Genomic DNA, 16,416 nt, shown 5'->3' with positions numbered 1-16,416 from the left:
GTGATCACTCGCAAACTACTAGTGCTAGAACCTTTATCTTGGTCTTAAATGAAAGCTTACGACCAGATGTGTTCTGGGAATTCAAAAACCTTAAGGTAGCAGGAAACTGGTGGGCAGAAAAGTTTATTATAATTAAAACCCAGTCTCTGCAAGCCTGTCTATTGACAATCCACCAGGACACTGCATATACAGTGGTGTGAAAAACTATTTGCCCCCTTCCTGATTTCTTATTCTTTTGCATGTTTGTCACACAAAATGTTTCTGATCATCAAACACATTTAACCATTAGTCAAATATGACACAAGTAAACACAAAATGCAGTTTGTAAATGGTGGTTTTTATTATTTAGGGAGAAAAAAAAATCCAAACCTACATGGCCCTGTGTGAAAAAGTAATTGCCCCCTGAACCTAATAACTGGTTGGGCCACCCTTAGCAGCAATAACTGCAATCAAGCGTTTGCGATAACTTGCAATGAGTCTTTTACAGCGCTCTGGAGGAATTTTGGCCCACTCATCTTTGCAAAATTGTTGTAATTCAGCTTTATTTGAGGGTTTTCTAGCATGAACCGCCTTTTTAAGGTCATGCCATAGCATCTCAATTGGATTCAGGTCAGGACTTTGACTAGGCCACTCCAAAGTCTTCATTTTGTTTTTCTTCAGCCATTCAGAGGTGGATTTGCTGGTGTGTTTTGGGTCATTGTCCTGTTGCAGCACCCAAGATCACTTCAGCTTGAGTTGACGAACAGATGGCCGGACATTCTCCTTCAGGATTTTTTGGTAGACAGTAGAATTCATGGTTCCATCTATCACAGCAAGCCTTCCAGGTCCTGAAGCAGCAAAACAACCCCAGACCATCACACTACCACCACCATATTTTACTTTTGGTATGATGTTCTTTTTCTGAAATGCTGTGTTCCTTTTACGCCAGATGTAACGGGACATTTGCCTTCCAAAAAGTTCAACTTTTGTCTCATCAGTCCACAAGGTATTTTCCCAAAAGTCTTGGCAATCATTGAGATGTTTCTTAGCAAAATTGAGACGAGCCCTAATGTTCTTTTTGCTTAACAGTGGTTTGCGTCTTGGACATCTGCCATGCAGGCCGTTTTTGCCCAGTCTCTTTCTTATGGTGGAGTCGTGAACACTGACCTTAATTGAGGCAAGTGAGGCCTGCAGTTCTTTAGACGTTGTCCTGGGGTCTTTTGTGACCTCTCGGATGAGTCGTCTCTGCGCTCTTGGGGTAATTTTGGTCGGCCGGCCACTCCTGGGAAGGTTCACCACTGTTCCATGTTTTTGCCATTTGTGGATAATGGCTCTCACTGTGGTTCGCTGGAGTCCCAAAGCTTTAGAAATGGCTTTATAACCTTTACCAGACTGATAGATCTCAATTACTTCTGTTCTCATTTGTTCCTGAATTTCTTTGGATCTTGGCATGATGTCTAGCTTTTGAGGTGCTTTTGGTCTACTTCTCTGTGTCAGGCAGCTCCTATTTAAGTGAATTCTTGATTGAAACAGGTGTGGCAGTAATCAGGCCTGGGGGTGGCTACGGAAATTGAACTCAGGTGTGATACACCACAGTTAGGTTATTTTTTAACAAGGGGGCAATTACTTTTTCACACAGGGCCATGTAGGTTTGGATTTTTTTTCTCCCTAAATAATAAAAACCATCATTTAAAAACTGCATTTTGTGTTTACTTGTGTTATATTTGACTAATGGTTAAATGTGTTTGATGATCAGAAACATTTTGTGTGACAAACATGCAAAAGAATAAGAAATCAGGAAGGGGGCAAATAGTTTTTCACACCACTGTAGTATGTGTTCAGCATTAATGCTGCATTCCGTTTGAACTGGGAAGTCAGAATTTGAGTTCGTAATTAGAATTTTCAAATGGAATGGCCCCACAAGTTGGAGTTCCTACTCAGACCTAGTCTGTCTGTGAAGTCCGAGTTTGTCCTACTTCAAAATATGAAGTCAATCCAAAATTATCACGTACACAGCTAACATCAGTGAAAACTATTGTATTATACTGTTAATTTGCACTTCTATTTGTGTCTCAATAAATCAAGTTGCACACGCAGTTCTGTACAACTTCTGTCTGTGGACATGTGGCACTTTTCAACAGCTGTATGTTTTCCAAAAGAGCAAGCACAACAAAATTTTCTTCTGAGTACACATACTGGTTTTACAAATGTTTTACAGACTGTGTTAAACTCGGTTGTGATGCATTCCCAGCTCCAACGTCAGAATTCCTAGGTAAATGGAATAATAGGTTTTTTGCATTTTATTTTAGAGCTGTAGATTAATGTTTTTCACTATTCTGTATTATTATTCATTCATTCATTCATTCATTCATTTTACACCACTTATCCTAGACCAGGTTGTGTAGACCATTTGGGTGTTAGGGTAAAGAGGAGTTCCATAGTCTAGACAGAGTCCACATTGCTCCTTTTGGATCTGAAGTTCTATATAGTTCTAATAGTTGGAGCATATCCTCCACTCCACCTTTTTAAAAATGGGAAGCACCACCCTGGTCTACCACTCCAGGGGCACTGTTCCTGACGACTACTCGACACTGAAAAGGTGCGTCAGCCATGACAGGCTAACAATGGCAAGAGCCTTCAGCATTTCTGGGGCATTGTAAACTTCTGAGCTGCTTAACTACCACTGTGACCACCCTTGGAGTAATGGACAATGATCCCCCGTTAACTTCTGACTCTGCCTCCTCCACAGAGGGCATGTCTGTTGGGTTCAGGAGCTCCCCAAAGTGTTCCTTCCACTGTCAGACTAAATCATCAGCCCAGGTCAGCATTTTTCCAACCTTGCTGAGAACAGCCTGAGTGACACCCAGCCTTCCCCTTCTGAGTTGCCTGATGGTTTGCCAGAACCTTTTCAGCCTGATTGATGGTGGCTTTCCATGGTTTTAGTTCCAAACTCTTCCCACACTGGGGTTTTTTGCTTCTCTGGCCACCAAGGCTGCAGCATTTTTGGCCTGTCAGTACACCTCTGTTGCTTCAGAAGTCTCCCATGCTAACCATACACAGAAGGCTCCTTCTTCAGCCTGAAGGCATCCCTCACCTCTGATGTTCACTATTGGGTCTTTCAGTTGCCACCTTGAGAAATTCCCAGTCCACCCTCACTACTTGCTTAGGCTTTCCAGGTATGTCCAGGCATCTCTTCCACCAACTCACCTAAATTGCCACCACATGCTAATTTATTAGTCATATTATTTTAAAGTTCATATTCATAGGGTGTTAGCCAATTTATCCACACCTTTCTAGCCTGACAAACTGGAAAAGGATACCTGATCAGGTGTGTTTAATGATATGGTGAGATTTACCATAAACTTTAGTCATTCATCCATTTTCCATTTCTGCTAATTCTGAGCGGTTTCTCTGGGAAGCTAAAGTCCATCCCAGCAATCTAAAGGAGCAAGGCAGGAACAAAACCTGGAGCGGGTGCCAGCCCATCACTCGTTCATGAAATTACCACGCAGCGAGGGCTACTTGACCGATTTTGGCAAACTGTCGCGAAATGAGGGCGAAGTCATTATGCTATTCAAAGATTTACGGTATATCCTTGTTGTGGTTGGCTACTAATCTTATAGCCACGCCCCCGGGAGCGTGACACAGTTCAGGGGGAGAGAGCTACTCTAGCAGCTTATTGTCAGAACGGCGGGCTCTGGCACGAGGCGTTTCCGATTTGGATGAGTTCCACGCGCCGGAGGGGAATAACGTTACAGTATAAGTGGAGTTCGAGGTAAGCGACGTCCTTTAGGTTGCACTTGTTCGTTAACGTGAAGCGAATTAAATTCTCAAGCAAACGTTTTAATTTCTGGTTTAAAAGTTCAAAAGAGTTTTTTTTTTCACATTTTAAGCGTCTCAAGTTACTTCACCGTGGTTATTGGAAAAGCCACGCTGTGTCCTTCGTAGTTGTGATTTTTATGCTGTTCAGTTTGATATAAAAAAATCTTGTGTCAGTTAATGCGTGATATAGAGATGACGCTTGAAAACCAAACATTTTAAAGTATTGTTGAACGGATGTACACTTTACAGTACTTCATTTCGTATAGCTTTTTTTTGTTTGTTTTAGCCCTTTTGTATAAGTGTGGGCTGCAGTCAGAGGAGGGCACTGCACGCCGAAGATACGACGGAAGAACGACGGCTTGAAGTTTGTAGTGCCAGTAGTTGTATTGTTTTTTATTTTTTTTTTATTTAAGAGTCGTTAAGACTTGTGGTCGCTCCCACCTTCGTCCATTGCTGAAGGGCTAGGTTGCAGCACCCCATCTGGACCTTTATGAATTAATAACCTGTTTATGTGTGTGTTACTGTGCTGTAGTATTTGACTGTATGCGGTGTATTTAAGAAATAAAGCTTTACAATGACGATGTTTTAAGCCACTTTAATATAACGGCGACCGAATTGTTTTCATAATTTTAACTGACACCGAAAGAATTACTGATTTACTTAAAGTTGCATACAAGCCCATGGTTTTGTGTGGAGTGCTGGAGCCCCAGTAGCATTTCCTGACACACGTAATGCTAAATAATTTGTTGGTTGTAAGTCGCCAGTGTTCTTGTGTGAGAGAGGGGATATACAGCATTGCTCATAATGGCACTCAGTTTTGTTTTCAATCTGTCCTTCACTACTGCCTTCAAGGTGTGTGTGTGTACCCAGAGTGTATCCCATAGCTGAGCCTTCCCTTTTGATTAGCTTGTTGATGTGGTGGGCCTCACTTGTCATCACAGGGTGGTAGAATATCTAAAGGATGTCCTTACCACATGAAAAGAACACAATCTCGCCTGCTTTGCCAATTCTTATGAGACCAGTCCAGCCGATGTGGACCCCCAAGTACATGTAGCAATGCCTCACCTTCACCTCCTCCTCCTCCACTCCCTGAATAGTGACCAGATGTAAATATGTTTTGGTGCTACCAAAATCAATAAGCAGTTCATTGGTTTTGCTGCTGTTAAGCTGCAGACAGTTCCTTCTGCACTGGGAAGAAACATTCTTCACCTGACTCCTATACTCAGTCTTATCCCCCTTATCAATACACCTTACAAGTGCAGAATCTTAGAGAAGTTCTGCAAGTGACATGACCTGGTGTTAAATTTGTAGTCGGAGGTGTGAAGAGAAAAGAAGATAGGACTGTACTTGTGGTGCAGCAGTGTTGCTCACATTAGTATCAGAGACACAGTCCTTGAGCCTAACAAACTGTGGTCTGTTGGACTGATAGTCAATTATTCAGGACACCGGAGGCTCATCCACCTGCATATTTTTGAGTTGACACCTTAACAGGGATGGCTGGTTTGTATTGAAGGCACTGGAGAAATCCGAAACATAATCCTTACAGTGCTGTCAGCTTTGTCCAGGAGAAAGTAAGCCTTGTGGAGCAGACACATAATTGTATCCTCAACTCCAGTCTTTTTCTGATAGGCATACTACAGTGGCTCCAGGTGGTCCACCACAAGAGGACTTATAGTCCAGGATTAGCCTCTCAAAGGTCTTCATGATGTGAGACACAAGTGGCAGTGGTCTATAGGTGAAAAGGAATGGATTAATATTTAGATGACTTAAGAACATAATTTGCCTAAGAAATGTAGATGTAAATATATACAAATATGCTTTTAGTGGCAGTTTGGTATAGTAGTTAATGTATTTGGCCTAAGACTTAAGACCTTGAGGCTGTGGGTTCAAATCCTGCTGCTGACACTGTGTGACCATTAGAAAGTCACTTTGTCTGCCTGTGCTGCAACTAGAAAAACAAAAGAAATGTAACCAATTTTATCTTCAAATGTTGTAAAGAGTCGGTCATAATTAATAATATACATCAGGGCACATGTTAAGTACATTGCATGTGGTTTTTCTGGCTTGAAATTCTGTGGTTTTGTTTTTTTTTACTATAGTGTCCTTGGCTTGTACAGTTTCTTTCAAAAGTATTCAAAACATTTACAATTTTTCATTGTTGCTGAATCAATAATGATGCATACTTACACCAAACTGTGTTTTTATTGGAAAACTCACAGGGTAAAAAAGAAGAATTTAACGCCTAATCCCTTGTTAGCAGATAACTTACAGTTAAAATGTGAAATTGTTTGGTTGTGTTAAGTATTCATAATAATAATAATAATTCTTTGCATTCATATAGCTCTTTTCTCACTACAGTACTCCACACAATAGCTGTTTTTTATTTTAAGTCTTTTAAAGCCAGTGTCTACCAGCTTTACTGGTTATATGGTTGTATGGGAGTGATTTATGTCCCTTATTCTTGACATAGTCACTCCATATCATTTAAATTTCTCATGCAGTACATGAGCATCTGTGAGACATTTTAAAATGGCAGTCCACAAGGATATCAAGGTCAGGGTGTTGATTGAGCCACACAATTGAAAATTACCCTTTTACCTGTGAGCCATTCTATTGTTACTTTGGCCTCCTCATCTTGCAAGCTTTGAATTTTTATCAAAATGAAACAAGTTCATTTGCAAAATTCCCCTGTAATGTGCTTTATCTATTTTTCCTTCATCTTTTAATGCTTACAAAAACATCCTGAAAGGTGCATACCCAAAGTAATGAGCACACTGGAATCAGCAAACACAATTGAAATGCATGATATCATGACTTATAGTTCCATTCATTGTCTCATACCTGAATGAAACTACTACTTATCTCAGTCACATTTTCATAGTTCAGTGCACGAAAATAGCTGATGGACACACAATATTTTTGGTGATTGACTCTCCTGTGAAAGAAAATATCCAAGTGGCTAACTTTTATGCCTGAGTTTGGTGTGTGTATGGTCTTAATTGCATGTGCTCTGACAGTATGAGATTATAAATAAAAGGTTCCAGAAATGAGAATGCACACACTACTGACCACCTATGTAATGGTCATTTGTCTATAAAAAAGATGAGCTTGTTGCCAAGAATGAATGCATGACGGTCTGAGAAATGGAAGCAAAGATTGGAATAAGGCTCCCTCAAGGAAGTCTACCTCAAGAGGATCATCAGACTCATCAAGATTGTGGTAAAATGAATCAGATGGGGTGAGGATTTCATAGTAAACAAAAGATTTGGCTGGCATGTAGTATTTTCCTGTTTTAATGAATCATAAAATGGATCTGTTATTTTTTTGTATGACCCCCATAGACAAGATTGGATATTCTGTTCAATAATTAAAGCTGAACAAAGAAATGGGACCCAATCCAGTATGTTGTGAACAAAACCCCATGATGAACCACTAGCATTTTTTTGCAGAATGGTGCTAGGATTGGAAACTCCAATCATGTATAAACAGTGCGTACGCACAGAAATGTTGCATAAGAATGTTTCCACGTTCAAATCGCGATGTATAAAACCTACACTTGGCGTAAAGCCACGCACTTTTCCACGGTACCTCATACCCTGTCGTACGCAAGTTCTCCATTAGGTTTTGCAGACTGGCGGCACCCAGCGTCAAAGCAGTGCTACTGTTCCTGTGTGGTTACCCTTTCTTAGATCCACATTCACGACAGCGGCTCAAGTGCTCCTTGTAGAACTGTTTATACTTGCAAGTTACCGTGAGGTAATTGTACTTATGATACAGTTATAATATTGCACATCCTGAGCCACTTTGTAAAGCGCGTATTTACATATGATGATGATATCATTTTTAAGATGAAATGCAGCAAAATATGTTGATTATACTATACAGATAAAACTTTAACTACACAGTGCCGCAGCGCTAGCGAGCTTGAGCTTCGTTCACGGATTATTCCTGCCTCGCGCTGTTTTCATGCTGTGGCTGGCGCGACACTGGAAGGATAGATGGATAGAATAATTAAACATTACGAAGATATTTCGATGTTCCTTAAACGTTTTGAAGAATCTGCATTCTAAGCTTACAGATGGCTTAACGTCTATTACAGAGCTGATTGTGTGGCGATTGGGTATTTGGAGAAAGAAAAGTAAGGACAGGAATTGGGGGTTAGTACGTTTGAAAAAGACAGTACTTCTGTAATAAAGCATTTCATTGAAGGTTGCACATGGCGCAGCAAGCATCTTGCTGTAAGACATGAACAATCACTGTGCCACCGTGTTCCCATGTTTAATAACATGCTTTAACTCATATCATCATGAAAATGATAATCACGTATACTTCTCAGTATTTTAATTACTCAGAGAGCTGTAATATTACGAACGTAATGGATTCTATGTCCTGTCGGAGGAAGAGCACGTAGTGATTCAGGCACACAGAGCACATACAAGATCAAATACACAACAAAGCATTTAACGTGCTACTTTAGTTACGATGGGATTTGAGAAACTAGTAAAATAAACGATTTTAAGATGAAGTTAATGATGTTCTACTTTAATGACAAAATAAACTACGTGATTAAAGTGGAAATTTCGAGATTAAAGTTGACATTTCGTGCTTTTTTTCACACTGTGTGCCTTTTTTTTCACTGTACCCTAATAAGCTTTCATATGACACTCAGACGGTGGGCTACGACTCGCCTTTTCACGGCGACTTTGATATGTGACAACTTTTTTATTATGTGCGACTTTGTGAACTTGAGCTTTCGAGTTTCTCCGACAAGCTATGTCACTCGATTAACTTCCTTTTGTTGCTTATATAACTGTTTAAACCAACAAATAGTGCGTTTTTCTTTGCCTCCATTTTGTATTCGCTGAAATTCTTCTATTTTTCCTCGTACTTTTGCCATTGCCTTTTCACAGAACGCTGGGCTTAAGGGCTATTTATATTGATTTGCATATTCAGAGAGGCGTAATTCTGGGAGGAGTTAGGGCGGGACAGCAAGCGCGTGCACGTGCGTTTATTTCCACACTGACCGGGATTTATGTAGCTGAAGAACATGGAAGTTGGCGAACGCACAGATTCCTGCATCTGGATTTTTCTGTGCGTAAGCACATTTCAGCTTTTGTGCTTACGTCATGTTATAGTGCGAATTCTATGCACGGCGTTATGCATGAGGCCCCAGGTTATTCCCTACTGATCAGAGAAGGATTAGAAAGCAATTACAAGTAGCTATTGCATTCATTTAACTTGGAAAGAATACAACCCCAAGATTGTTTTTTCCGTCCAGCCATCCATTATCCAACCCGCTATATCCTAACTACAGGGTCACGGGGGTCTGCTGGAGTCAGTCCCAGCCAACATGGGGCACAAGGCAGGAAACAAACCCTGGGCAGGGTGCCAGCCTACCAAAGGGCACACACACACATACACACCAAGCACACACTAGGGACAATTTAGGATTGGCATTGCACCTAACCTGCATGCCTTTGGACTGTGGGAGGAATCTGGAGCACGTGGAGGAAACCCATGCAGAAATGGGGAGAACATGCAAACTGAAGCGAACCCGGGTCACCTAACTGTGAGGCAACAGTGCTACCACTGTGCCGCCCCCCGCTTGTTTTTTTTTTTCTTTCTTAATTTTATAAGTAACTTACCTCGTAGTCTGAAATAATGGCCGAGAATAAAATTTCATGTTTTCGTGCAGAACAGAGATAATAAATTAAAAATTTATTAAAAAATAGGCATTCGTGGTGATCAGTGCTAGACAACAGCAAAGGATATCAAAAGGAGCCATGAAAAAAAAAATCTCATGTTACTCATGTCTTATAATGTCAAGTCGTCCAGTCATAAGCTCAAAACGTCCCAAACTTATGTGTTTTTACTTCAGTACTGTTACATAAACCACTTTTTCTAAAAATGCTCTCTTGAATAAACTCGGATATGTTCAAGCATTTGAATTGAAGTCCTGCCTCCCATTCATTCATTGGCCATGCGTCCAGACCAGTAACAACTGAATCTTTAGCTAACAGTGCACTTCATATGATATCAACATTGAAAATGAATACAACCAATGATTAAACATAAAAAAAGAGTGAAAAAATTGTCAGGAGGCGACTATGCCTTGTATTGGGGAAATCTGAGATGCTTCCACAAACAGAAGGACATTTCAACCATGCAGTTTTGCACACTGCCACTAAATACTCCAGTTGTGGAATTGAAAATAAATATAATGACAGGAGATGGGTCTACGATTCGAGTACTCATTCATGCTTGAATGTGTTCAATCTTCAAAGAGCTTTTTCTAGAAGTGGTGTATTGAACAATATTGTAAAAACACATGCGTATGACTCTATGACTTGATATGTGGATTATATTACAAGAATAACAAGATATTTTTTTCGATATTGTTTGCTTTTGTTCATCGTTGGTCATAATAAAAGCCTGTTCTGTTAGAAACTTTTATCTGTTTTCTCTGTACTGCATGAAAACGTGTGAAATTTTTTTTTCATCCATCATTACAAACTATATGAGTTAAGTAATATGTAATGAAAATGTAATTTTTGGGTGGAGTATTCCTTTAAGAAAGCAAAAAGGACTTTCAGCTCCTGATTTGTTCAGTTACTAGAGGAAATGCCTAAATGGGTGGAGAGTTGCCCTTCCATGGTACCTGCAAGGTTAGTGTTGAAATAAAAGCTAATGGAGGCAGAAATATGATGGGTTCATTGTGGACTCCGAAATGCAACATGTGCAATTCAAATTTCTGTAAGTGGAAAGCTTACTGAGCTCTTGATTATCTCATTAACAAGAGTCTGAAACTATGTGAATGATGTAATAAATACAAATGTAATGCTTTGCGGCTGATTTGTGTTTTTTTTTTCCTGCTCTTTCTTTATTTATAATTTCTGTTTCTCATCAATCAGTACATGTTTGTCTGCTCAAATAGATAATTTTAATCTTCAGCTTCCTTTTATATAGTACAGTTCATGATATTTCAAAGTTTGTTTCATCTGCAGTACAGCATCGTGTTGTAAGTAGTGGTGATTTTTTTCAAGTGTCAAGCTTGATCTTTCCTCAATAAACTGCTTCATTGTGCTGTGCTGAATGAAAATATGTGGTTTACTTAAACTAGTCTCCAATCCTGTCATGGCACTGAACTGGACCTTTGTGAGTTTTCAAATGTTATGCATGTTAGTTTACTTAAACTTAGTAGAGGTCAGCGTTTCTTTTTTTCCCCCAGTTTTTGGTGAAGTAATGACAGATTTCCAAAGAGTAAACATCAAAATGCAATTCAGTTTGGACTTGTTTTTGTTATAAATACATGCTGCTTTTCAGCTGCATTTATTCACTGGTGGTAAGGTTAGGGTATGCATATATACATACCGTACATTCTGGGTATTAGCTGTATGCAATATTTAACTACTGCACAGACATGTGGCTACTTTACAGTTCATCAATCTCCCTTTTTTTAGATGGGGTAATTTCTACCATTGTCTTACATACTGTATTGTCTGCTTTTTTAAAGAAAGGAAGCTGTCCACCTCTACTCCTTGACAATATTTGCTGTCTTTGAAATTTGTAGGTTATCAGTTTATCTTTATGAAGTTTCCACTTGCCAACTTTTGGCATAGCATCCATCCTTCCATTTTCTAACCCTCTTATCCAGCTGTTGAGTGCAAGTTAAGAATCGTATAGAAACAGGATGGCAGTCCACTTCAGTAAATACACTTGTACACACCCATATTCACTCATAGAGGGCTCATTTAGAGTTTCCAGTCAATTTAACATGCTGGAATTTAGGATTTGGGAGGAACACCCACAAAGATGCACCCGGTATACAGGTGATAGCATTGTGAACAATATGTGTTAATATATCTGCTCAGATATCAAATGAGTGATTTAACCTGCCCCATCTTTATTTCTATTTTCTGTTTCTCTTTAGTCAGTACATTCCTGTCTTGTGTCTGTTTGTTGTAATGCAAAATCTCACCTGTAGTTCTCTACGGAAGATTGTTGTAGAAAGAGCTATGTCACTGTTTAATTATCCTCAAATCTGATGGATGGTAAATTCAATTTATATGATATTGGCATAAGCAATTTTCTTTAAAAGGATTTTCAGAAACAAACTTCAGTCTCAAAATTTGTTTACCTTCCGGTCACTTTGGAATGCAATATTAAAGCCAACTTGATATTCTCAACTAAGGAAAGCAAAGTCCATTTTGAGTAAGGCTTATTTCCTGTTGTTTTGATTTGTTTAACAAATTAATTTCCTGGTTTCTCTTCCTTGATTTAAATTTTGCTCCTTGCCTGATGGTCTATCAAATGAAGATTAAAAGAAAAACTTTCTCTGAATGAGCACACACTGCTAAGGAAAACATGTTGTGTGATTCATTTTATGTGGAAGTTGTCTTGGACAGTTTGCTGACATCTGAAGCTTCTGTATTAGTTTGCCTATTTGTGCCCTTCACTATTGCTTGAAGTAGATATAATTATGAAAAACAGGAGTTAAACAGAAAGAGACATTTTGTTCTGAATATTTCACTTTAAATCATTAAGCCAAGGTGAACTGCAACTGTGCCATTAACAGTTGCCTCTTTTTCTTCCCTACTTTCTTAAGCTGAGCTATACAAAAAAAATCCGGCTGTCCTACTCCTGCAGTGTACTTGTCCTCAGTCTGGCTTTTAGAGGCTGAAGCCTGAGATTTCTGTTTTGAAATCATGTGAAACATTATAAACATTTCTTGAATTAATTCTAGGGTTGGTTTAATAGAAAGAATTTTTTTTTTCTACAGAAGCTCTTTAAATAAATAAATCCATACATATACAAGTAAGTGATTAAATAAATATGCACACATTTTTGTCTGAACACACTGGAATGACTATAAAGCTAGAAAATTAAAAAAAAGAAAAAAAGAAAAATTCTGACTTGGCTGTCACAGTCACGATGAGGGATTATGTAGACATATTGCTATTGGTATAAAGGACCCCCAGTAGCGTTTCTTGAAACACTTCGTTGTTTGAAAGTCCTCAATGTTAGTGTGTCAGAGAGAGGATATGCAGCATTGTTCATAATGTAACATAGTTTTGTTTTAATTCTCTCCTTCACTACTAACTCCAGGGGGTCCAGACTGCATCCTATAACTGAGCTTCTCCTTTTAATTAGCTTGTTGATTTGGTGGGCTTCTCTTGAAGTGATGTTACCATTTACCCTAGTCATCACAAAGTTGTAGAAGATGTGAAGGATGTCGCTTCCCACAGTAAAGCAACGCAGTCTAAGGGAAAAGAGCCTGCTGTGCCCTTTCTTATATAGCTCCTGTGATTTCCGAGACCAGTCCCACCTGTCATTGATGTGGACCACCAAGTACTTGTAGGAGTGCACCATCTCCATGTCCACTCCTTGAATAGTAAATGGACATAGAGACTCTCTGGTGCGGTGAAAGTCAATAAACAGTTCCTTAGTTTTGCTAATGTTAAGATACAGACAATTCTCTTTACACCAAGAAACAAACTTTTTAGCTTGTCATTTACTCATTTGCTCCATTTAAAGTTTTCCAAGACAAATGTCAGTGTCATTGTTTTATCTGTGAATTAATTTGTGAGTACACGTAATTTATGTTGAGAAGGTTTTTACAAATAAATAGATTCATAGCTAGTCATCTTTCCCTATCCCTTTCATTGCATACTTCTAATGGCCAATTAGCTCTTTAGCACTGTTATGATTGCCAGCGTCTGCTGTTGCATATTGTCGGTTATACCCGAGCATCCATGGTAATCACATTTGACAACTGTTTTGCATTTTCAGCGTTTGGAAGATCCCTTGTTTTGTGGTGTTTCAATAGCCATATGGAGCAACCTGTGATGAGCTGGTCATGAGTAAGCCCAACACCAGTAGTAATTTGATTTTTTTTTTTTCAGTCTGTGTCTCTTTGCATAATTCTAAACAATTGTGATCTTTTTACATCATATGTGGTCTTTCAAAAGTGCATGAACCTTTTTTGTCTATAATTTTTTGCTATTCATGCTATGAATACTCTCATTAACAGCTGTATGTAAAATATCAAACCATATCCAAGCCAGATATGAATTCTATAGAAATAGTTCTGTAATATAGTAGAATAAAAAATCCTAATGGCCCTCTAATTGTACCACAGTAACAGAGTTGACTACATGTCAGAGATGGATTCAGCACACGATTTGCAAGAATGTCAGTTTAACTATTCACATGCAGCAAATCAATAAACGGAACACAAGTGAAATTTATGTATTGGGGTGGGTGGGCCCATGGTATGTTTTTTTTTTTGTTTTTAATAGGCTTGTTCGACAAATGCAAAGATACCCATTTCAAAAGACATTGCATATGGGCAATTTTCAATTTTCTGTTAAGCATTTCAATTGTGAAACATAGATTTGCTGCAAAGATTTGTAAGTGCTTTTGCTTTTAAATTATTTGAACAGTTCACCCCCCAGCATGTTATGAGACAAGTCTCAAGAAAACATATTAACTTTTTTTTTGACATTTCACCTGTAGTCACAACTGAGGTGTTACCCTAAGACCAGGTAAACAGATCTAGGGACCCCCTGCCGTACACCTTTTACGGTTATATCAAAAAGGTCACACTGATGCTGTGTGTTTAGTACTTCAAGATGAAAGTTGAGCACCTTCTGTGAAGACTAATTACTGGTTTAGCAAAAGCAAAGATTGTATAGCATAATCCAGTTCAGGGTTGTGGGGGGCCAGAGCTCATTCTAGCATAATTGTAGAAAAACAGAAGGATCAACCGTAAATGGAATGTCAGGCTATAACAAGCACGCCTACATGTACACCCATATGGAGCTAAATTAGAACTGGGAGTTAACCTAACACACACATCTTTGGGATGTATGAGGGAAAACCCCACAAATGCATTGAAAGAGTAGACCATAAAGCTGCATAATGCTATATTTGACATAATTTGAGAACTGGCAAATTGCACAAGATTTCTTCTAAAATTTGGATTTTTCCTTGGCCAAGCATCCAAAACATGAACAGCAACCAAAGGAAAACTGGCAAAACTACAGTGGTCTCTCTCCCTGTGGTCCTGTTTTTTAGGTACCTTTGGGTATGATGGGGAGAGCTTATCTCTAATGCCAAGTTAAATAGAACTGTGACCAAAACAACTGAGCTGGTCCTGTTTATTAGTTTTCAAAGACAATGCTGAGTGTTATTGAAAAAATTAAATCTGCAACAAAAAAAGGCTGTCGGCTTCGATAAGTACAGTGAGATAAAAGAGGCCGTAAAGTGTTTACTCCAGACAAGGAGATAATGAGTAAATGGAGGTTACTGTCATGGGATTTCTACAGGTTACTAGGAGACAGCCAAGGGCTATTCTGCTGAGATGGCTGTGGTGTGTGTGTGTGTGTGTGTGTGTGTGTCTGTTTTTAGTCAGCCTAGTAAGGTGCGAGATCATATCAGCAAGTGGTTACTGTTGGTAGGCAAGGGAACATCTCTATTTTACAAGCTGTTTTTTCCCCCCAATGCACTTGGCTGTCTCACTCTCTTTGTAATCTGCTTTGAATCCGCCTTACAGATGAAATGAAAAATCTCACACAGAGATGTGAGAGCAATGAAAATATAGTAAGTTAAAAATTAACTGTAGGCAACTGGCTGCACTATTAGTGTAGGAGCAACAGAACTGATGTCAGTTATTGTTTTTCTTTTATTGAATCAAAACTAAATTGCTGTTGCGATTTACATTATAAAGTGGTTTGCAGTAAAGGTTACAATGAAAAGGTCATTTGTAAAAATTATTTAATATTTAGCTGGATAATTTATCCAAGGTGACTTACAAGATCAATTTTACAACAGTTTACATCTAACATCGTTCTCAACACTGCTTAATTTACTTTGTGGAAGAAAGATTCCAGATCCTATCCAGAAAGGATTTGGCCGACATGCAAATACACCCAGACTTACACAGTACTGATTTAGAACTGCCAGAACTAGCAAGAATGACTTTGGAGATGTGGGAGCAACACCCATTTATACATGGTGACAATGTACAAACTGCACGCCAGCAATGATAGGGTCTGAGATTTGAACTCAAGATGCTGAATCTGGAAGGTAGCAGCTCTGACATACATTTTTTTCTAATTGGCAGCATAGGCAGGTTAATTGTTTTCCTCAGAGACAGACAGTAAATCAGATGCAAGGGTTTATCTGACCACCTTCTTGTTTTAAAATGAGTTGATTTAGCTGCCGGATCACATTACCTATCTAAACATAAAGTAAACAATGCTAGATTTTAGGCTGTGTACTTTGGCTTAGTGCAGTGGTGTTTATCCCAGCAGTCAGAATTGCTTATTTATGATGTCACAGTCTGTAAATATATATGGGTATTTACATGGAATAATTTTTACCACTATCTTGCCTATTGTATTGCATGCCTTTAAGAAAGGACAATATCCACCTGTGCTAATTGACAATATTTGGTCTCTTTGAAATTTGTAGGTTAGCAGTTTTTATTTTTATGAAGTTTCCATTCTCCAACTTTTTGTGTTGCATCCATCCTTCCATTTTCTAACCCACTTATCCAGCTGTTGGCACAAGTCAGGAATCGTCTAGAGACAGGATGGCAGTCCATTTCAGGAA

General features: G+C 38.9%; 1 protein-coding gene across 2 annotated transcripts in view; it reads left to right on the top strand.

The window, feature by feature from the left end:
• Positions 1-3,615: 3,615 nt before the first annotated feature.
• carhsp1 (calcium regulated heat stable protein 1) overlaps positions 3,616-16,416 on the top strand; it is a 61,198-nt gene continuing 48,397 nt past the window's right edge. The window contains exon 1 of one of the 2 annotated variants that reach the window (XM_028814358.2): positions 3,616-3,754. The gene's annotated coding sequence lies outside the window, so the exon portion shown is untranslated. The remainder of the gene's footprint in view (positions 3,755-16,416) is intronic. The other variant, XM_028814359.2, reaches the window with a different exon arrangement.

Source organism: Erpetoichthys calabaricus, chromosome 11, assembly GCF_900747795.2.
Source record: "Erpetoichthys calabaricus chromosome 11, fErpCal1.3, whole genome shotgun sequence".
Lineage (NCBI taxonomy): Eukaryota > Metazoa > Chordata > Cladistia > Polypteriformes > Polypteridae > Erpetoichthys > Erpetoichthys calabaricus.
The sequence above is the reverse complement of the archived record's forward strand: the minus strand, read 5'-3'. Positions and strand labels throughout refer to the sequence as shown.